Source organism: Vidua chalybeata, chromosome 1 (genome assembly GCF_026979565.1).
Source record: "Vidua chalybeata isolate OUT-0048 chromosome 1, bVidCha1 merged haplotype, whole genome shotgun sequence".
Classification (NCBI taxonomy): domain Eukaryota; kingdom Metazoa; phylum Chordata; class Aves; order Passeriformes; family Viduidae; genus Vidua; species Vidua chalybeata.
The window spans coordinates 150,157,510-150,181,104 of NC_071530.1; the positions used below are offsets into that span (position 1 = coordinate 150,157,510).

A 23,595-nucleotide genomic window follows, 5' to 3' on the forward strand; every position below is an offset into this window, starting at 1 on the left:
ATCTATCTAGAAGGCCATAATAAACCCAAGACACTCTGTAATCACTAACCTAAACTAACCTAAACTCAGAGCTGACTGTTGTGATAAGATTTTTTTTTTTTTTTTGGTGATTGAGTGAAGAATTTGTGCCTTTTAATAAGAAAGGAATTAATGAAAGTAAGCACAGAACCAGCGCAGTGGGCAGGGGCAGTACAGGCTTCTGCAAATATTTCTGTAGCACAGAAAGATAAGTCCAAGGATAAAATCATAGAATACTTTGGGTTGATGGAACCTTAAAGATCACCTATTCCCAACACTCCTGCTATGATCCAGTTCATTTCCCATTACACTAGGTTGCTAAAACCAAGATACAACCTGGCCTTGAAAGATTCCAGGGATGGGGCAGCCACAGCTTCTCTGGGCAGCTTGTTCCGGACCCTCACCACCCTCCCAGGGAAGAATTTCTTCCTAATATCTAATATCTAATCTACCACTCCTGGAAGTGTTTAAAAAATGTGTGACTCTGGCACATGAGGACAGGGTTTAGTGGTGAACACAATGATGATGTTGGGCTGACAGTTGCAGCTGATGATTTCAGAAGTCTTTTCCAACCTAAACAATTCTATGGTTCTATGAAAAGAAGTGTGAGACACATCCAGCAACCTTGGGCTGTCTCTGTGCTGTGGGATGGGAAACTGCATCATCCTGTGGCACAGAGAACACTTAGCAAATTATGGGATACGTGGAATGGAGCTTTAGCCCTTTCCTTACTAAACTGGCACTTCCAATTTACAAAAAAATACTGCTTGGCACAATGATACACAATTCTATTTTGAGCCAAATTGCCACTGCCAAGCAGAGCACCTGTGGTTTCTAAACAGGGATTAAATATGGGAAAAACAGTGATCTTCAGATGAGCTTCTGAAGAGTGTCTCATGTAAGTGGCAAAAGTCAGTCTGTGAAGAGATGCCAAGCCACTCAGCTCTTCCAAAAGCTGCAAGAAGGTGCATAACCTGAGTTAATAAACCCTTCCAAATATTTGTGGTGTTCCCACAGTAATTCAGGTGCTGTGTTTGTTCCTGTATTTCCATATAATGCTGTATCATACCATTTTCCTCATGACACATAGAAAAGTTGGGAAGACCAGTGGATCATGAGATTTATGAAAACTCCATAAACACAGTCAGGGTTTCTGAAAACGCTCCAAAACCACTTTTGCAATTATCTCCAGAGGTCTGAGATGAAAAAAGGCAGAGACCAGGACGCATCCCACTTCATCCAAGGAGCAGTTCAGCTGAGCAGCCCCTGTGCGAACATTTTCAAACATTACACTTGGAAAAGAAAAACACAATTTGGGAACATGAATGAATGAGAATGGAAATTACATGGCTGCCTTGCAAAATAAGTGGAAAACAATGGAGTGAAAAATAAGTCAAGTAAGAGAGAGAGAGCAAGCACAGCACTAATGATAAGGCAAACTTTTCCAGATGTGAAAATCAATTTTATTCCAAAACTTCCCAGCCTTTTCATTTACAAAGCAATAAAATTCTATTTGTCCCCTGTTCATTTGCTAACATAAAATGCCACTAAGCTACTTGCTCTCGGCAACCACACAAAACTTAATAGGTTAGGACTGCAGCCTTAAAATATATTAGGGTTTTTTAATGAAACCAATTTATATCAGTTTGTGCCAGTGAAAGGGCTGAAGCAACTTAATTTAGTTTCATTTTCCACACATTTGTGGCCAAAGCTAGGATTCACTTATTTCTAATTCAGCCCTGCTTCCACATGCCTGCCTAAGCCGTTTCTAACTGATTTAGCTGGTGACCTCTATTAAATAGCCAGGTGTTGGGCTCTATTAAATGGAAAATCTCTTGGTACCTACATATAACCACGACAGCCACCTCCTCATTTGTATGGTTTTGATTTGTGTGTGTGCTCAGTCAGGGGGCACAGGACTTTTTGCAAGTGAGGGGGAAAATTATAGCCATAAAATTGAAGATTCTTGCAGCTAAAACCTGTCTGTATCTGTCCATGCTGCATGCAATATCATCGTAATCTGAGATTTAAACATTATAAAAGCCCCAGACAAATAGATTTTCAGGGCTTGATTCTCTAATAACTAAATAACTCTTTTTCTTATTATTATTGGATTTTTTTGAAATCTTTCCTTGTCTGGACACTGTTTCTTCACTTTATAATATCATTGAATCCCAGAATGGTCTGGTAGGAAGGGACCTTAGAGATCACCTAGTTCTAATCCTGCTGCCATGGAGGAGTTGCAGCTAATTTAGATCAGTGTGATGTCAGTCAAAAAAACTTTGTAGGAGGAGAATAGATCATTTATTACAGAGAGGAAATAATTGAGGGAAGATGCAGAAAACTTTGAGGCACATGAGCCATTCTTCAGGCCACTCCAAGGTCTGTACTCCTAAGAGAATTTCTGTTTTTTCACAGATATCTTTGTTTTTTTTCCCAGATATTTTTGTTTTTTTCCCAGATATCTGGGTCAGTCTAATAAAAAACATAATCTTCACTACAGATCCTGTTGGAGAGCAGAGCACCACAAATACAGACAGTCCATTTGCTCCATGCTCTCCATTTTAGAAATGGTGGATCCTTTTGAAGTTTACTTCAAAACTGAGTAACTCAGAGAGCAACAACACTACCAAAGTTGTTTTTCTCAAGCTTTCTGTTGTGTAGAGTATTTTATATCTAGCAGGGAATCAACCTGCCCTATACCCATTCCCCTGGTGAAGTTATTAATAGTATCTCTCCTCTACCTGGGTAGAGGTTTTTCCAAATTTTTTTTAAGAATGTAAAACTGAAGATTTCTGCTTTGGCCAACTTGATAGAAATCAGCTGAATGATTGTAAATTTATGCAGAGCAGAGAGGACACATGGATGCAAAGACCCACAAATGGCACATGCTTGGAAACAACGTCTGCAGACGAAGCAGAAAGGAGAAGAAGGGAGGTTAAAAAGAAAAAGAGCCATCCTGGTTTCTAAAAATTCAAATCTGACACCAAACTTATTGGAAAACAAATTTGGAGAGAGTTGTTTCCATCTGACCTCACCCCTTTGAAACCCTGCTTTGGCCATGGGGATTAAGGGATCTCTACCTAGTCAATTCTGTGGAGTTTCATTTCATGTTCAGTGGAAAACAGGAAAATAGGAAAACAAGAAAACAAACTCCTATGGTCATTTCTCAAAGGAGTGATGAAAGGCTGAACTTCTTCTCTCCTCTCTGAGGATGTTTACTTTGCCATTATTCCCTAGAGAATTACTGTGGGACAACACAGCTAGCTGTTATACAGGAATAACATCCTGCCTGAGGTATCCCACAAATGAAAAGGTTTGGAAAAAGCTCTGCTTTTTTTCCAACACCTGGGAGCATTAAATATGAGAATGAACAATGTGTTGTTGTTTTGGGATTTAATTTTCTGATGGTCCAAAGTTAATATTTTCTAGTCTGGCACAATGAGATCAAACTCGATGTTAGAATTGAGGAATCTTTCATACCTTGCTTATTTACACTCAGACAAAAGAGGGGTGATGATTTTTAGTGTGTGGGGTTGTTCAGCCTGGATAAGAGAAGTCTCTGGGGAGACCCCTCTGTGAGCCTCCAGTACGTGAAGGACTTTTATAAAAAACAGGGAGAGCAGCTTTTTAAACAGGCAGATACTGATATCAGGGGGAACAGCTTTAAACTAAAAGAGGAGACATTTAGATAAGATACTAAAAAGAAATTTTTTATTCAGAGGGTGGTGAGAAACTGCAAATGTTGCCCAGAGAAGCTGTGGCTGCCCCATCCCTGGAAGTGTTCAAGACCAGGCTGGAAGGAGCTTGGAGCCCCCTGGTCTCATGGAAGGTGTCTCTGCCCATGGCAGGGGGAGTTGAAATGAGAAGGTCTTTAAATCCTTCCAACCCAAGTCCTTCTATGATTGCGTGATTCTATGATTATTCTCATTTCCTTTTTATAAAACGGGGATGCTTTAGTGGACTACTTGGCTACTGCTACGTAGATTGAATTGGTCACATCAAAGTGTTAAGAGATTCATTCCACACCTGATGGACTAAAGTGCCTGTTCAGTGTGTTTGAAAAGGCAATGCATCACATATTTGGCTCTGCTTAGATTGATTTTCAATGCAGAAAGTTATTTTCAGTAGTTTTCTCTCGCTCTCTTAGTGCCGTTGCAATCAGAAAAGTGACTGTGAATATTAATCATTTTACTTTACACATTTCTCTCTTCTTCTAGTGAGAATTCTATCACTGTGTATGCCAGAAGTTTATATCTGAGAGCCAATGTTTTAAACTTCACCAGGGATTTGATTATCAAGATGTCCGTCCTTTCTCCTTTGCTCATTCTCATCATTCAGAGAGATTATAGAAAAGTATTAAATGACTGTGTTGTTGTTGATGCACAAGGCAGAACACCACGACATCCACCCTGCTGAAGCTCCATCAGTCTGCCAAAAAATGAGTGAGATGAAAACTAATGCGTTTCAGTAAAATCCATCAGAGTCAACGTCACAAAGGACAGGACTGGCAAGAGGTGGAAGTTGATGTAGTGCCACAGGCTGGGGCTTTGCCAAGTTTTGCAGCTGAAAACACAGTCCAAGGGGAGGAAGCTTCAGATATTGGATTAAATATTGCTTTATCTTATAGACTCTAGTGACACTTCATTAAGTATGAAGGGGCAGGGGCGAGGATGTCAAATCTGATGTGCTTCTTCATTTGCTTAAATCTATTTGAAAAGTTGAAAATCCTGGACTTATTTTTCCTTGAAAATTAAAGCTGTCTTTTAAAACTCTTCTGGTGTCTCTAGCTGCACTGGTAAAATACAGACCTTCAGGAGCTCTGGTTTGGTTTTCCTTCGTGCTCATTTGATCTTCCTTGTTACCCTTTCTCTTCACAGTACAGCAAATCACTTCAATTAAAGCTTCATGAAATCAAAATTGCCATAATCACCATATGTTACTTATATATTTTTAAAGCATAACTGTTTTCAATTGATGAAAATACAAGTGGGCATTTTATATGTCTGTATTCTATAGTGTACATACACTATTTATGGTATACTTAAATTTTCTCTTCCCTCAGCACGGACCAGAAGGAATCGCTGAAATAATTTCCACATTCATTTTCTATGACTCCCTGATAGGAGGCTGTAGCCAGGTGGGGGTTGGTCACTTTTCCTGTGCAGCAACAGGACAACAGGAGACTGCCTCAAGTTGCACCAGTGGAAGTTTAGATTGGATATTAGGAAAAAAAATATCACAGAAAAGATGGACCAGGATTAGAAGAGCATGCCCAGGGCAGTGGTGGAGTCACCATCCCTGGAGGGATTTAAAAGGCATTTAGATGTGGCACCTGTGACATTGTTTAGTGGTGGCCTTGGCAGTGCTGGGCTAACAGCTGGACTCAGTGATCTTCAGGGCCTTTTCCAACCTAAACAATTCCATGATTCCATGATCATTACTTTTCAAAAGCACCGTGCCCCTGTGATAATGGCATCCATCATCCATGGCCTTGGCCACTTGATGCTTTTCAGGTCTTTCAATCTCTCTCCTGTTTTTCTGCCGTCAATATTATGGAATCCAGAGGGAAAGAGAGGCAGTGGAACTCTCAGTGGGGTAAGCCTGGGGGATGGAGAGGGCTTTGAGCAGAAAGGAAGAGCTCCAGCAGTAGCAACAACCTCACCACAACTCCACAGTCTGTCCCCACTGGCAAGCTGGATATTGTGGCACCAGTCCAACAGCCCTTGTGATGGCCACGGAAAATAATTCTCCCAGCAGTGAAGTCCAGATGAAGAGGAGCTGGTGGAAATGACCAGGGTTTTCCTGGCATGACTCTCCAAACAGCCTGTGGTTATGTGCAGATGGACCAGCTGATCACACCATGCATTTCACATGATGCAAGAGACAATAATGGAAAACAGTAGTTGTCAAAACACTGTGTTTATACCTGCATTTATTTTTCATTGTCTTGGAGCCTGACTGAGTTTGAGTCAATAATATGATTCTGATGCTTCATGGAGCAGGGAAAAAATTCGGATTCAAACCTCTCCAAAGAGTGATGGTCACATGGATCCATGACCCTGGCTGAGACCCTTGTGTGATGATGTATCACTTCTAAAGGTCAAAAGGAATAAAAGCTGGGATGGGTACTCAATTATGAAACAAAAGTGTAATTATCTCAATGTTTCTTCCCTCTCCCCCAAAAAATTCACTGACAATCATTCAACCGTATTCAAAAACAGTTAATACCAAAGAAATACACTTTTTTTGTTTTGTTGTTTACATAATGAAGGTCATATAATACAATCCTGACTGCATCCTGCTGGTCTTCCAAAGATCCACTAAATGACACATATGAATTATTCTACTGCTGAGAACAGTAGATAAAGACTGGGTTTTTTTTTATAACTTGATAACTTGCTCTAGCAACTGCTGAAAACTGGTACTACGTGCTGTATCTTGATTTGTTGCTGGTACATGGAAAGATGTATTTTATTCAAAGAGGAAATTTCCAAAGATTTCTGGTGTAGCCAGAGAATATGCATGTGAGGAGACCGGCAGAGAAAAAGAAAGAAGAGACAGACAAAAAAATCCAGGGGAAAATAGCAGGTATATAAAACCTGAGAAAACTGGTCCTTGATTTATTAGCTGTAATTGCATTTAGGCACACATTATCAGTACTTACTATCTGTGTTCCAAAGGAAAGACTAATAGATAAATTAACACTTTGCGTATCTTCCAAAAATGTATTAAACAGATGAACAAGGTACTTACTAAGAAAACAAAACTAATTAAAATTGCTCTTTTATAAAGATTGTTCTTTGTAGAGATTAACTTTACAATGCCTGATGGTGTCAGGGCACGTGCATTTTTTGCTGGTCTCTCTCATCCCAAAGACTCTAAATGCAGAGTTTGTTGTTGTTGTTGGTTTTTCCAATATGCTTCTCTCTTAGGAACAAACTGCAGTTTAATACAGGGTGAAAAGGGTTTTTTCCTTGTTCAGAGAAACAAGCTCAGATGCCTGTCACATTCAGCTGTTAATCCATATTTATAGTCAGTGTGATAGGAATAAAAGCCCTTCATGACCAAGCCACAACTCCGAGTTCATAGTTCAGAAAGGGTCACAGGAAGACAACAAAGGGGATAATCGATGTAAATCCAACCCTGCGCTTTTAGGCTGGCTCTCATCAGAAGGCAATGAGAAGTCAGACAGAAAAGAGAGTTAAAAGGACAGTTCCACACAAATCAATGCAGAGAGGCAGAGAAACAGCTCTTAAAACTGGATTAATGTCTCTTTTCTTTCCTCTACTGAGAAGCTGTGATGCCAGCCTAAGCCAGGACTTCAAAAGGTATTTGGGCTCCAGTTGAAGAAAAATAAGTGTTGAGAAATGTATGATGGATAGAGGGAAAGCAATTCAAAACCTCTGGAATGTAGTACATGAGAAAGTAACTATGTATGCCATTAAAACTGGGACACCAGAACATCAGGGCAAGGTATCTGTGGTGTTTCCTTAGTGAGGTATTTGTTCAGTGTCAGGGAATCAAATCAGGGTAGGCAGCTCCTTGGGCAGGAGAAAGAGGAAAAGGAGTAGGATCTTAATTTGGGGCCTCAGTTCAGATGTCTCAGAGCCCAGTGCCATTTGAAAACTTTGGGGCATTCCACAGGGCCTTCAGCTGATCCAGAAGGCCTCAGAATGAGTTTGTCCTGTTCCTGTATCTCACATGAAACAGGGGATTTAAGTTAGGGTGTCTTGAAGCCACTGAAATATCACAAGCAGAACTAAAAGTTTTGCAGAATCATTCTTTGGTGATCTATGCCCAGGAGAGTCTATTTAAACTGTGGGTTCCCTCAGGAGCAGATTTTCTTTTGTGATGCATCTACCACGATGGAGGTCCAGATTAGTTTCAGAGGAATTAGCACATAATGCTGTGTAAGAAATGGAGAGAAAAGGAGCATTTCTTTTATGGTGTGATGTGGACAGCAGGTAAATACTGTTGTTTCTCCAGCTCCTCAATGGTACAGAGCTCCCAGGAATCTCAAAAACATCCTGCATCAAAATCATAAGGAGCTTTCCATGGACTCTCACTCAGGAAGACTCAGAACTCCGATATCTAAGCAAATTCATCTGACAATCCCTCAAAACCTCATAAAAAATTATTTTGTTTTTACTGTTTTCACTCCATTCTGCTCCAACATAAATCAACACTTTATCTTTGCTTCTTGTCCCTCAGATACCGGAAGGTTCTGGAAATGCTGTGGTGATGTCAAAGACCTCACTTACGCACTTACAACACAAAAGATCACAAGGGATCACAACACCCCTTCAGAAGGGGTAAACTGAGGCAACTAAATGACATCTGAGGACATGTGAACTACTGACAGACCATGAATAGATTCATTCTCCACTGTCCTGTGTACTGGCCTTTTTTATAAACACTCCTTTTGTCTTTGTAGAAGGACGTGGTGATTTCAGCTGATCTCTAAACTGACAGGTACCAGCCCAAACTCTACTCCAAAATGTTTCCAACAGCTGCCAGAGCTGTCATCTTGGCTTGAACCCAACTGGCTAAAACTCAGCCCTGAAGCTTTTGGCTATGACAGAATGTATTTATTTTGTATTTAAGGAATAAAGCTAATTAATTTTTTTTTAGACCTTGCTGAATATGAGACTCTTCCCCTTATTGCTGGCAGTATTTACAGTGGTTTCTTTAATGCTTTTTATACTGACAAAAAAAAAAAAAAAAAAAAAGAAAAAAAAAAGAAAATTAAAAAAGAAATCGCAGCTTTAGCTGAATAAGGCATTTCTTAATGGTGGTACAGGACCTGGAAGCATTACAGCTAATTGAACTTACTGTTCTTGGAGTAGACACACAAAGGTCAGGTTGTCTTAACAGCTTGTAAACTGTCAAGCTGCACTTGTTCTTGAATACATACAGCAGTCCTTTCCACCCTGAGCAGTAATGACTCAGTGTACCCAGCTCCAAGAGCCCTGTGGAGAGCCAACTCCTTTCTTACTCTCTGCTGAAATGGAAAAAAGCAGGCAGCAAATACAGGGGTTTTATCCCATGAGTTCCCACAGACTGGGGGTGAGGAGAGCAATGATGTCACCCTCATTAATTCAGGCTGTGGCAGGGCGTCTCAGCCCCCAGAAAACTTTATCTGTTGGTTGTTATCCAGCCAGATAACTCAAGCAGGATAAGCTGCCTTGTAGGGAGTTATTTTGGTGCCTTGGGGTAACCACTGGTCTGGCATCTCCCAGCTGAAAATAAACATCTTGCTTTTGAAGTGAGTAATGGCAAATCAAGCTGGATTTCTGACAGACAGACACTCTCTTTACAACTTCACAAAGTAGAAATCTATACATTTCCCTGGAAATATGTGGAGTTTTTTTTCTGTGAGCGGGGGACATTGCTTTGTGGTTACTCCCAGGGGTAGAGTGAAGGAACCTGTAGATTATCATCATTTTGTTGTGAGCTTCATTTGACTCCTAATCAATACTGTTTCTTTTGCTGGCTTTATTATACCTTGATATAGTGCACTGTTTTATGTTATGCTGTAATCTACCGGAAGTTCTTTTAGTTTATATTATGCAGTAAGTAACTTTGATTAAGATCTTTCATCCATTACCTCTTATCTGCCTAATAAATAATTAATCTTTACAAATAGGTCGGATTTACCATCATTAGAACTTGTGGTTCCTTAAGGTGTTGTGAAAATTTGAGTCCAAGGCAGGGCTTGTCTGAGGCTGCCACTCTCCCTGTGACAGTGTTTCACAAACATCAGGCACAAACAATTCCCTCAGAGAAAGCCAGCACTGAGGAAGGCAAGCAGTGTGGATTGCAATGCAGCAGAAGATGAAAAACCTTCTCCTCTTTTAGTAATCTCCACCAGTTTTCTATTACCCTTTCTGTTAGAAATAATGAAGTAAAGTATAAAGTGCCTGGCTGCAGCTTCTAGGCATTGATTCTTGTTGTGTTTTCTCCCTGCTACATTTCAGAGCCCTCAGTGCTCAGTATTCTCCTGCAAGCGCAGTACACGTACAGTGCAATAAACTTTCCTCTAAGTCTTCATTCTGATAATCTATACACACTTCTAGTTTTTTCATACATGCTATTCTTTTCAACTTCGGATTTTTCCATATCCCTTTTGAAATGTGGCAGAAAGAGGTGCCTATTTTTGACCATTCAGTGCAGAATTAAAACCTTATCCTACACCCTCAGGGGGATCACCTACATCCACCTGTCCTGGATTTCTCCCGGGTGGAATGGCCACTCAAAGGATTATATCTAAAGATAGAGGTCTGAAGTTAAAGTAATGTAATAACAGATAAAAATTGGCAAGAAAACACCACAACCATGAGATTCAATAATAATGTTAGGGAATATTGGGAAAACTGATTCTTCCCTTTTACTGCGTCACAGGCATGGAGAGACTCATCCCTGAAGTCTCTCACTGAAGGAAGTGCTGTAGCTGAGCAGTAATTAATCCTCACACATGCAACGTTCAGGATCAGGACACATCACTGGCAACCAGAAGAATTTATTCCACTCATGTTTAAGCCACTGTTTCTTTGGGGCTCCCTTCTAAGTCCCAAAGTCCTTTCTTAGCCCTTTTGAACCCTTAAGCAAGATTGATCTGGTAACTCAATCTCTGCTCTTGCAATTGCTAAGTTGATTATCTTCCCTCACAGGTCTGCAAAGGCATTATTTAGCTTTCTTCAAACTTTAACTCCCTCAGATTGTCTGAGAAGCTGCCCCTTTCTTGAGCTATTTCTGTTCCAGCCTGACAGGAACAGTAACTAATGCACAGGTCTATTGATTAAATATCCTTATTTTTTTCCCCTGAAACAGCCTAAGGCATTTAATCAATATGGCAATGCCCCATATCATGGACCAGAGATACAATATCCAGTGATCATAAACTGCTCCAAGAAGTGGTATAAAGTGATTTTATGACCTGACACCTGCTAAAACATCCATTCTTAGTGGAATAGATACATGCATTTTCTTCTGCAACCCAGATACATAAAAAGAGCTGAACATCACATGGAGCAGCTGAATCACAGAAAAGACCCCTACAAGATTATGATTTCACATACATCAAAAGGAAACAGATTTTGCTAAAGCATTTCTACACAAAATGCCATTTATTTCCTGAAAGTGATGCACAAACACTTCCCAAGAGGAGAAGGACATGGCAGTCTATCAAACATTCTTTATATGAATCTTCCTCCTATAACCCCTGAACTGCTCACAATCTTATTCTTTTTTGAATTTAATTCTCCTCACAACCTTTTGAGGGAACTGGTTGGTATATTTATCCTTGGGAATGTAGAGCTGATTTGTGTTAAAATAGTTTTTCAGTACAATAATGCCACTCAGGGTCATTATTCTTAAGCCTATGCAGAAATCAGTGAATGCCCTGCTGCAGATGGACCTGTTTGTATTCAAACAAACAAACAAACAAACAAAAAAAAACCAAAAAAAAAAAAAAAAAAAAAACCAACAAAAATTAACTAAATAACAGCCCTAATAACTTGGAAGCAAATAATGGAAATAGGGTAGTGGCAACTGTTACAACTGAAAACAGCTATGAACAAAATAATACTTTTTTTTTTCTACTCAGGGCATAGTCAAAAAAATTTATATTTTTTGTACCACTGTTTAAGAGCATGGTCCATGTGGCAAGAATTTTAAGTGGTCAGAGGACAAAGTCTTTTTCAATGTCCTAAATGCTTGGTTGGAGTTTGGCAACTGAGACTAATTATAAAAACTCAGTGGTCATCAGCAAAACTCAATATTCATCAGCTCAAAGCTCTTGAAAAATTAAAGGGCCAATCGATTGCTATGGAAATCTTAGGAGACAAGCCAGGATTATTCATCTTATATAAGACCCATGAAAGACTGGAAACAAAAATTATGCTGGTGGTCACTACAAAAATCTGCTTTTCCCTAAAGTTTCTCTATCATTTTATCATTAAATCCATGAAAAATGAACTCAGTGACTCTCAGTCCTGACCATACTCATGACCCTGTTCTGAAAGAGAAAAAAAATTTAAAACTTCTGCACTCAGTCCTATTTGGTTATGAGGAAAGATGTGCATTTACAACATTCCTTCATCCCCCACTATCTCCTGTTTCAGCCCTTCAGGGCAAAAATCTCCAGGATTCAACCTGATTTGTTTGGAGTGTCTGTTGAGGTGCCTTGGGTTGGGGAGCACTTTGGGCTACCAACTAGAAGGTTCAGTGTGTAAGGTTCAACTCACTTGGCATTAAAAATGTAAATTCCAGGTGGTCAAACAGCCAGGGTAAGTCACTGAATCCTGAATTAGAGCTTTTAAAGGTGGGAGGAGCTTCTACAGGCGCTGATCTTTCTCAAGTAGTGAGTAGCAGAGCTTGAGAATTGGTTTAACACAGGTTCAGAGAGAGATCCTTGTAGCCAGCCAAGCCCTCCTCACACTCCTTTGAGCCAGGAAAAGGATACAGATACTTTTTTTGGATATTGGCTTGTTTGGTTGGGTTTTTTCTTTGTTTTTAATTTCAGCTGTCTGCTGTAGGATGATGTGATTGGTATCCAAGTAGAGGGTGAGTGAGAAACAAAATAAATTGAGCGACTTCTTTCAGATTATTCCATATTTATGCAGTCATTATGAATGTTTAAGGAACTATATCTATACCTATATATGCAATTCTCAGGCTGGTGTGATAAAAGGTTGAAAAATTATGCATTATGTACAAAATTATGTACAATGCATTCACATTTAACTTGGAAAGACCTCTTTTTACCTTTAGATATTTTGCAATAGCTCAGATTTTTCCTTTCTACCCCATCCTTATAATTATTGTGAAAGGACACACTGATTAAAATTTTTTCAAGGTCATTTTCATATTTTGCATTAACATTTGCATAAAACAGAAACATCCAACCACTGCTTCTGAAACCAGGGGGACAAAGGCAGAGAGATTGCAAGAGACTTGACAGGAAGCCAGCCCTCTGCTTTTAAAGGGGGGAAAAATCAATAATTAAATGTGCAGTTCTCATTAGCACAGCAGGGATGGTACATAATGCCACAAAAGTACAAATTTATAAAAATCTGATCAGCTGAATGACATGTGCGAAAATGCTTCTTTCAGGGGAGTTCTGATTTGTTAAAGCCCATTGTAGATTTTTGTGAAATACGCTTCCTTATAATTTAGTTTGATGCACCTGAAAATTAGAAATGTAAGCACTTCTGGGGGCTGGCTGTTGCTGGTAACAATAAGTGAAGTTCTGCTTTCACTGCCCTGAAAATCCACTTGGACAAAGTTCTGATTTCAGCACTTAGTCGAGTTTACAGTGGAGTAAGTTGGAGTAAATATTTTACAATAAAACTGTAATTTAAACCTCCAAAAATCCACTATAAACAGAAGGAAAAAAAAAAAAAAAGAAACACAGCAAAACAAATTAACAAAGTAGTCCTGTTACCTAGATTTATCCCAGAGTGAAACTGGGAAAACTGAGACTAAAATTTACCTTTCTTCATCTCCAAATACAACTACAGAAACCATCTGTTTTATGTAACTACAAATAACCATCTGTTATTTGATTTTGCCATTGGATCTGGACACACAACAGCAAATACCTTTTCAGATAAAGAGAAGGAAATCTATTCTAAGTTGGATTTTCTGGACCATTCTTTGTTAGGAGGTGAACTCAGCTGGAAGCAGACTGTTTTTAAGATATGAATTGAAATGCAAAGAATCACAAACAGCTATAAATATAGAATTTCTGTGAAGAAAGAAAGGAACTACAGGATAAAAGTGAAAGGAGCAATTGTTTTAATCCTATTAAGTGCCTGATTAATGCAATTAAAGAAACATATTTCAATTAGGCCATGTTTCAAGCTGCTTTACTCCAAGGCACTTCTCCCTGTGGTACCACCCTTTAGCATACCAGATACGACATCGAGGTTGGCACTGGCAGTACAATCCTTCTGTCCCATTCATCCAGTAGGAATTAATTTTCTTTTCGTAGTTTTAATAATTTGGGCCTAAGGGATTTAGACATGTGGAACAGGGATATAGGTAGGATAAATCACAAGTTCAGATTTCTTCATTTGTGGTAAAACAAACGCCCCCGGTGTTCTTTTGTTAGGCGGCTGCGAAGCAAACAGAGGAAGAATTTTTATGTTTTCATGTTTGAGGAAGAGGGAAGAAGATTTTTGAGGGCTGAAAACCCAGCCTTGATAAACTGAACTCATTCTGGGGAATGATGGCTGTGGCCAGGATTGGTGTTATGGGATGAAGGAGCAATGGGCACTTTAAAGAGAAGGCAGGTGTTTGTTTTGCTCAGAGAAACTCTCAGGAAGGTCAGGGGGAAATGCAGAATATTTGTTTGTGAAGCTCACTGCCAAATCTTGGACTATGGAAAAAATGAGGCAACTGTGCAGGGTGAGGGAATAATTCAGCCTGGATCCATCCTTGGTTCATGAAAATCCCAAAACCACCCCACATCCACAGACAACACCTTTTCAATTCCTAATTAATTTTGGTAGGCTGGACATCATTTGGTAAAGGATGTCCTTAACTTTTCATGGTGTAGGGAGAACTGGAATCTCCTGAATAGCTTTTCCTGTAAAATTAAAAATGGAATTTCAAATGTGAAACGTTGATTTTCACATTATCACCCTTGAACTCTCCCTGAATATGGGATAAATATCTGTAGAACTTCACTAATGAAAAAACAGGAAATGTTGATTGTGAATGAGGGGAAAAAAAAAAAGCTTACGTGATGAAACATCAAGGTACTTCCTTTTTTCCCAAGTACTTCAAAAGGACTTATTTTGCCATTGACTCATCCTGTTTATTCCTCAGTTTGAGGTAGATTAAGAGAAAAAGCAGGAGGAGAAGGCAGATTTTCACCCTGAAGAGAAATTTTCTATTTGGCTTAGAAAAAGAAAAAAAAAAAAAAAACACAAGAAGGAAAGAAAAGTAAGAAATAAAACTGTGTACAAATTTAGTCCAGGAGACCTCACAGACCTGGGAACGAAAAATTTTAAATGAACCACTGATGTGCTCTGATGGAGAATGCTATGGAGGAGAAATACAAGGAATATAAAACAAACAAACAGGAGTGAGTTTCACTGGATGATTGGCTTGTTGTCAAGAGCAGCATCTGCAGAACAAGAATTACAGGGCTACCTCACACTCAGTGCTTCTGGGTACCAGATGCTCACCAGCTGAGGTCATGAAGACATTCTCACCACAGGGCATGGATGTGCTCATCTGAATCTCACTGGATTTTCAAGCATTAGTCCAGAAAAAAAACAAAAACAAAAACAAAACAAAACAAAACAACTCCACAAGAATTCCATAAAGGAATTTAATGTATTTGCTTATTTTAGGCAACCTAAAAAGTGCTGACAGCTGAGCAATGAAAAATTCTCCTCAAATAAAAGAAGAGTTCTAGCTAAGTTAGTCCTGCTCTCCTCCCTTGTCCTGCTGAAGGCTAAGCCTTGATGTACAAAATTAATGTAAATGCAAGAAAGACACCGTAATTCACTGCTGCTGCTTCCATCTGCTTTCATTTTGAGCATCAAGAAGTCACAGATTGACTGGCTTTGCATGTAGACAAATGAGTTTGGAGAGGAGCATCCACACTCATGAAAAGGTTGGTAAAAAAAATCAGCTACAGGTGGAACGTTTAGGAAAAGACTGGGAGAAAATATGGCCTAGGGAGACAGGTTAATTAATTAATAGCAAAATACTCATAAAAAAAGGATGGTTTTTTAGTAGTGAGCGAAATCAAACCAAATGTCTTAGAATAACATCGTGGCAGGGGATATTTAGTGCTTCCCCAAAAAAAACACTCTCACAAAGTCATTCAAGCAAATGATCAGTCTGACAGGAGTGAAGAATAATTCTCACAGTATAGAAAATCCTCATATTTTTCTTTGAAACATGGAAAAAAAACCAAATCAACAAAAGAAAATGAAAGAAGAATGAGACCAACTAATATACAGGAGTGCTGCTGAACCACTCCCAGCTGGAGGTGACACAGGGCTTTCCCAGATGTTGGTGGGATGGGTGATGGGTTTTGCAGCACAGCCCTCCCCAGCCAGCTGCAGAACAGAGCATAAATACAAAAACAACCTAAAAAAGAGTGACTAAAACTGTGCTGATGGCAGGGGGATCGGAACTAGGTGATCCTTATGGTCCCTTCCAACCTAAACCATTCACGATTATCACAAGGAAAGTCCCAGGAAGTTTGAAATGAAACATTTTTGGTGATTGAAAGGAAACCGAGAAAAATGCAATTAAAGTAAATCTTGGTTTTGGTTAAAAATCCTTGACATGTTCTTGACTGTCAATCACATCCAGCATGGACATTCCATGGCAACACAGGAGCAGCAGGAACTTCTCTCCACCTGCCACCTTTGGGTTGTAGATGTAGGTATCCATTTATAAATTTAGTGCTGCAGCCTCTGTTTTGCCAGCAGTCACTGCCAGCAGGGACATCCAGACTGGGAAAAAAATAATGTATTGCACCGCCACAGCAGGGCTGGATCGATCTGCAGCTTTTCCCAGGTTGACATCTGACAGTGCTTTCAAGGGCCAGCATATTTTGTTTGCAAGGTGTCAAGCCAGAGGCAGCTCAGGGTGCAGCTTAACTGCACATAAATGTACTCAGCGTGCTGATAGACTTAATGAACCTGCAGGGAGCTACAAAGGCTTTATCCTGGGGAAAAAGAGGCTCAGGGGGGAATCTTCCCACTATCCAAAACCCCCTGAAATGAGGAGGTAGCCAGCTGGGGGTTGGCCTCTTCTCCCAGACAACCAGAGGACAAGGGGACATGGTCTTAAGCTGTACCAGGGGAGGACATTAGGAGAATTTCTTCACTGAAAGGGTGATCAGACCCTGGAAGGGGCTGCCCAAGGAGGCGGTGGGGTCACCATCCCTGGAGGTGTTTAAGGAAAGCCTGAATGTGGCACTCAGAGCCATTGTCTGGTTGACAAGGTGGTGTTTTGTGATAGGCTGGATTTGAGGATCTCCAGACTATTTAATTTTGTGATTCTGAGGTTGGGGAGTTTTGGGGACCTGTGCTGAAGCTCTTCTAATACAAGTTGTTGTCTGGTGTGCTGTTACAGTTGAAGCTGCACAGATTTTTCAGGTTATTCAGGTAATTTCCTGATGCTGCTCTACCCCTGACATATCCCTCCCCATCTTTCATCTTGCTTCAGGTAAGTTCAGCAACTTGGGATCAGCCTTTTCTCCCAGGCAGTTAGGACAATGGAAAACAGCCTCAAGTCATGCCAGAGAAGATGTAGGTTGGATATTAAGAAAAAAAGTCTTCACTGAAAGAGTGGTTAAACATTGGAACAGGCTGCCCAGGAAAGTGGTGGAGCCACCATCCCTGGAAGTCTTCAACAGATGAGCAGATGTGGCACTTTCTGATAGGGTTTAGTGGGCAAGGTGGTGATTGGTCAAAGGTTGGACTCAGTGATCTTGAGGTATTTTCCAACCTCAACGACTCTGCAATTCTGTGAAAAATAAGTCTTCCCTTCCACCTTCTGGAGGCGAGTCCTTTTCTTATTGCTCTCCATCAATAGAGCTGAAATAATTTTGTTTTGATTTTATTATCAAGAAATTCTGCTGACTCCTTCCCTGGTCTTCAGGGATTGGAACTGCATTTAGAAGATGGACCACAAAAACTCCAGCCAGGAGGCAAAACTTTACAAGTTTATGCCTGTTTCTCTCTGAAGAGCCATCTGTGGATGGCTGCACAGGGGCCAACATTTTATTCATTGATGCAAACAAAGCAGGGACACCAGGATTGTTTGATCTGCTGGACGACACCAATTCAACAACTTCTTTCTGTTGTTCAATCCTAACCAGCTTTGGATGCTAAAATGCAAGGAAGACCAGGGAAAAAGCAATAAAACAACACCCACGCTGCCTGTCACTGAAGGCAGTGCTGCTGGAAAAGGCTGGGGAATATGTTGGAGATGTAATCCAATTCCTGGTGTCCACTGTGTGTTTATGGCAATGGCCATTGATGCAGCAGGCTGAGTGCCACAGCCAGCAGGCACAGCAGGCATTTCACGACCTCTGGGGCTGGGGAGAGCAGACATCATCCCTCAGCTGGTGCAGAAGCAGCACGGTCAGAATCAGGGGTGTGTTCTTCTTTCTTTCTACCAGATTATTCCTGTCCCAATTCCACGATGATTCTCCAGATTCAAGGCAATGACACCCAAAGCAGGCTATGACTTGGTGGTTCTTTCAGAGCATGCTGGAAAGCACTCCAAATATTTAGAGAGCAACTTAAATTAAAAAAAAAGAAATTAAAAGTAAGCTCGACTTTGTCTGTCACATCGTTCTGCTGCTTTGTATTTCTCTGTGCTGTGCTCTCATTTCCTGCTGCATAGATCAATCTGCTGCCTGGTCTTGGGCATGCTGCTCTCATTTCCAAATCCTTGGACTTTCAGGTCTTACTTTATGGCTTGCTGCTGATCCTCTGCTATGTTTAAATCCTCTCTAAATGCAATACCCAGAATTCAATGTCTTCCCTGCCAACACAATTCAGCTTTATGCAAGCAGTACCTATATTCAGAATTCTTTTTCTCTTTACAGTGAATTTCCAGGTGGGTACAGAAATATGCCATCTCTCCTTTGTCCTCCAGCATATCTGCTCCTAAAAGTTGTGAATTCTCGTTGCCATTTATAGAGGCTTTCAGACAATTAATGACCATCACCTTTGTGATCATGGTGGAAAAGATTTGTTTCCATTTGTTATTTGGGATTAGTCTCTATCAAAGCCCAAGGGTCCAAGTAGCGCTTCAGTCTCCTCTTCATTTTGACTCTATTATCTCTTTTAGCACCAAAAAACCCGCTGTCTTATCAAATTAAGAATTCCTTTTGGCTGTGGAAAAGTAGCATCAGTAGTAAAGCTATTCAATATCCCCACTGATCACACAGCAACTATTTCAAAATTTATGGGTCAAAAAATGTTTCTTCTATTTATAAATATGTCCCCAAAAAAACAACAGAATAAGACAAAACAAAAAAGCACTGAATCGAACAAGGGGCGCACCAAGTTCATCTCTGACTGGACCATCAGAAATAAAATTCAGGTTTCTCGTGACTCACAGCACAGCTACCAGAGCTGGTGAACACTGGGCTCATCTTTCCCAAAAACCATTCAAAGTGTTTAAGTTTATGGACCCCTGAGAGAATTTTTATTTTGAGTTTCCAGGGAGCTGCAAGCCCAAGCTGCTCTTCCAGGGAGGGCAAACCAGGAAAGGGGGTGACAGGAAGGGGAGCTGGGGCAGCACCCTCACCATCAAGGGCTCAGTCCCACAGCACCTGAGCAGGAGCAGAGCAGGTCCAGTGACAAAAGTCAGGGTCAGCCCAAGGGTCAGGGACCTCCAGAGAGGAAATAAAGGAGATCCAAGGCGAAGACAGAGTGAAAAATGAGTGAGTTGGGTCAGGTTCAGCATAGTGCATGGGCAAGAGGGGCAGAGTAATGACAGCTCAGGAAGGGACCAAGAGCAAGGGACTCAATTTCAGTTTATCTCCCAAGAAAAGAAGTGCTGCTCCCATGGAGGCATCTCACAGCTCTGTAATGCAAGGATGCGGCAGGGTGTGTCTCAGACCTGGCCTAAATTATGGTCATACAAAACCCTGGGGCAAGGGGAAAATAAGCAAACAGTGTCTGTGCACAGATTTTGGAACAAATCAGCTGCTTCTGTACTCATAACTCGAAGAGGGATGAGGCAGAGCCACAAATGGTGACTCTTCATCATTCATGCATTCTGTTGGGTGCAGCTTTGTCCTGCTCTCCCAAGGAATGACCCAGGTCCTGTGTAGCACGTGGCAGGGGCCATTCCCAGAGGAGTGTTTGGATGCTGTCCTCTTTCTGCACAGGAGATGTCCCTGCTCATTGCAGGGAGCTGGATTAGGTGACGTTTAAAGGTCACTTTCAACCCAAACCATTCTATGTTTCTATTTCATAATTTAATCATGAGGACATAACCAGGCCTTGGATTCACAGGACAGCCCCTGGCCTTATTTAATTCAGCAGTAGGGATCCATTCCCTCCTGAATTCTACCATCACATTCATTTTCCCTCGTACTATAAATCCTCCTTATTTTCTAGCCCTGATGCTAATCAAACATAACCAGAACTCAGAATTCCAACAGCTTGTTAAAGTGAAATGTGGTGATTATCTGTTACCCTTAAAAGAGACTACAATGCCAGCTCCCACAAATGTCAAATCAATGCCTGTGTGGCTCAGCTGCTTCATCCAAAGGGCTGAGGACACCCACCATGACTTTATTGACTACAATTCTGTGGAAATAACTTGGAGAACAAATCTGGGACACCTGGAAACCATGTAGAAAATACTGGGATAAAGTGATTCATGGGATTTAATAGCTTTAAGCTGAAGGAGGGTAGATGTAGATGAGGATGAGATGTTAGGCAGAAATTCTTCCCTGTGAGGGTGGTGAGGCCCTGGCACAGGCTGCTGCTGTGGCTTCCTCATCCCTGGAAGTGTTCAAGGCCAGGCTGGATGGGGCTTGGAGCAACCTGGGATAGTGGAAGGTGTCCCTGACCAAGGCAGGGATATGGAACTGGATGATTTTTAAGGTCCCTTCCAACTAAAGCCATTCCATGATTCTATGATTTTTCCCCAACACCCAGTCTAAGCAGAGCTGACAGAAAACACTGAATCTCATCACCTTTGTCAAACTAAATCAGCAATTTTGGCCCCTAAAGCAGTTTCCTAACAGGAACTTTGGAGAGGAGAAGGCAGGGGACGAGGAGAGGATGAGAATGAAAATCAAAGAATGATTTACAGCTGCAGCATTTTCTGATTAGATAATGATGGTTTGTGATACAATATGAACATGTCCTGTTTACACTGGACCTTGCAGCGTGATCTGACAGGCAACAGTAAAAGCAATTATACAAACACCATTCCTGAAATACATTTCACTAGATACTGTTACAGATACCCAGTGCTAGAGACTCTAAAGTCTCCCCAGGAAGTATTTCAATCTCCTTATCATTAAACAGCTTTTCTTTATATCAACCCTGATTCTTTCCTGCTGCAACTTAAGTCCATTACTTCTTGTTCTTCCCAACTGTAATAAACAACAACAACAACAAAAAAAAAAAAAAAAAAAAAAAAAGCAGTGATTATTCTTTTCCTCCTTGCAGCAGACTTTTATGTACCAAGACACCTTTATCTTCAACTCTATCTTTTCTCTTTCAGCTTAAGCAACTCTTTTTGTAATCTTTCCTCTGCAGCCTGGCTCAGCAGCTCTCGGATCACTCCTGCTGCTTTCCCATGCCCTCAGTAACTGCCCCGTGCCTCAAAGGCAGTGCCCAGCCCCAGACAGAAGATTAAAGTGCCCTCTTCTAATGTTATGAACACTCACACAAAAGCCACTTAAGGATTAATTAATTTAATAGAGAATTAAATTAATTAAAGCTGCATTCGAGTAAAATTAATTAGAGAATTCATTTTTAAGGAAACTAAAGCTTGTGTTCTCAACCCAGGCATAATAAACTGCCCTGCAATGGGATCTCTCCTACTCAGTGTGGCTCACTCCCACATAAAGACAAACATCTGGATATGAGCTGCCCTGTGGGATCTGGCACATCCACACAGACCTGAGGGATAGGGCACAGGCCACGTTTGGGGCTGGTACAGACCCCATAGTCTCGGGGATCCTATGGCATCACTGATCCCATCTTTCAGCAGCCATATGAAATCAAATTGCTTCCTAGATCTCTAGTGGGGATGTAGGGCACCTGGGCCACACAGCCAGTGATTAATTCCTGATTTGGATATACCCAAAATGAGTTGAGATGGGTCCCACCTCATGCATCAGCTGAGCTGTAATGAATTCCATGTTCATGCTCATTGCTTGTGGCAAAGAAAAGTAGCACTTGGATTTTCTTCTTCTTGAGATGTAAGGAAGACATGCTGATAGTCACCAAAAATTAGGTTTAATTGTTTCTTCACTAGTTTCAGATCTATTTAAAATCTTGCCTGGATGGGGAGAAATATGGCCTAGTATTAACAAGATTGCAATCCCTCAAACTAGAGCAAGATTAGCATCCTTATACCACTCAATATTCAGTAATAAACCCTTTTTAAAGGCACAGCTGGGAAGAGTCAGGGAAAGCTTGGGACTGTGAATAGAATTTAAGATTTCTCTGCTTAGAAAAAAAATAAACTTACCTTCACGCTCATGAATTCTCCCCAGTACTATTAAATCAGCAAATGTGATCTGTATAGTGGATAACGCTCTATTCTCCTTCCATTAATGTACCTTTGACATCATTGAAAGCATGAAGTTACAGATTATTCCCTTTTCTTTAAACTCTTAACCAAAAAAAATGTTTCCGAAAAAGGATAATATCCATTGGGATGGACTCTAAAGAGGAAAGATAAATACAAATAGAGTTTATTTTACTTTTTATATGCTTCAGGTCTGTGTAAGAAAAATGTCTTCTACAGTAAAAATAACTGATGCAAGAATTGTTTCTTGTAAATAGACAGCACTGTTGTCTGTAAAAAGGAAGAATGATACGTTGTGGCTCACTAGAAAAAAACAAAAAACTATGAAGAATAGACCCAAGCCCACTAAAAATGGATCAAATGCAGCACTTACTGTGACATAAAAATCATAATGAATTTTCGACCCACCTTGTAAATTGTTTTTCCTAGAGTCATCTTAAAAAAAAAAAAGTAAAAATGAAGTTGTGCTTTACGAAGAGGAGCAGGTTCCTGCAGATGTTCCCTAGTCTCCTAAATGCATTCCACAGAAAACCTTAATCCCTTAATTCCCCAGCAGGGAATTTAGGAATGACTGAATCTTGCCAAAGGCTTGAGCTGACAATGCTGAACTTATAACAGGGTGTGAGGCAGAACAAAATTAAGAGACATTAGAGCTGGCCATGCAAGAACAAGCTTCTCCTATGAATCTTCTAAACAAGGACAGCCCTCACGTGATAGAATTGTAGATAATATTTCTCTGAAGACCAAGAAGTCAAATGCCTCTTTGTCTAAGGAAATCCTTTCTCCTCACAAAGAGACATATGCAATGACCCTTTCAAAGTGAAATGAAATCCCAAATTGTCCCACCCTGCGCAGAACTCCTTGCTTTTCATTCCTCATTTCAAAATGTTTCTAAGAGCTTTGTGTGTTGCTGAAGTCAGATTTAGAAAGGCTATAATTGACTCTCTTTTCTCCTCTTGAGCACAAGTTGAACTTAACAATTCCCATTTTCCACTTCTGATAGTGCCAGGCCACGACCCCAGAGCTGTGCTACAAAGGTGTCCTACCAGGCCTGTGATTTCTTTCAGGAATATGGAAAACACCTTTGATTAAAGTGCTTCCAGGCTTCGTCAAAATGGAAATAAAAGCAATTTCATTTTCTGTAGCTTTTTTCTCCTTACATATCATTTTCCCTTCATGATCAATACAGTTATTAAAGCACAACAGGGGAATAAGCATTTACTTTTCTCAGCTACTTCCCGACCATTGGAGATGCCCCAGGTTCTTTGCAGCATTTAAACACAGCTAACACAGGTGAAAGTGGTT

At 40.5% G+C, this 23,595-nt stretch overlaps 1 protein-coding gene across 16 annotated transcripts in view; it reads right to left on the bottom strand.

Annotated features, from left to right (window-relative positions):
* TSNARE1 (t-SNARE domain containing 1) overlaps window positions 1-23,595 on the bottom strand; it is a 456,023-nt gene that overhangs the window by 135,231 nt on the left and 297,197 nt on the right. Inside the window, exons 13-14 of one of the 16 annotated variants that reach the window (XR_008430352.1) lie at window positions 22,227-22,426; window positions 22,005-22,033 (exon numbers count right to left, since the gene is read on the bottom strand). The exons of the other annotated variants lie outside the window; for them this stretch is intronic. The gene's annotated coding sequence lies outside the window, so the exon portion shown is untranslated. Of the gene's footprint in view, window positions 1-22,004; window positions 22,034-22,226; window positions 22,427-23,595 lie in introns of those variants that run through there. 16 annotated transcript variants of the gene reach the window in all.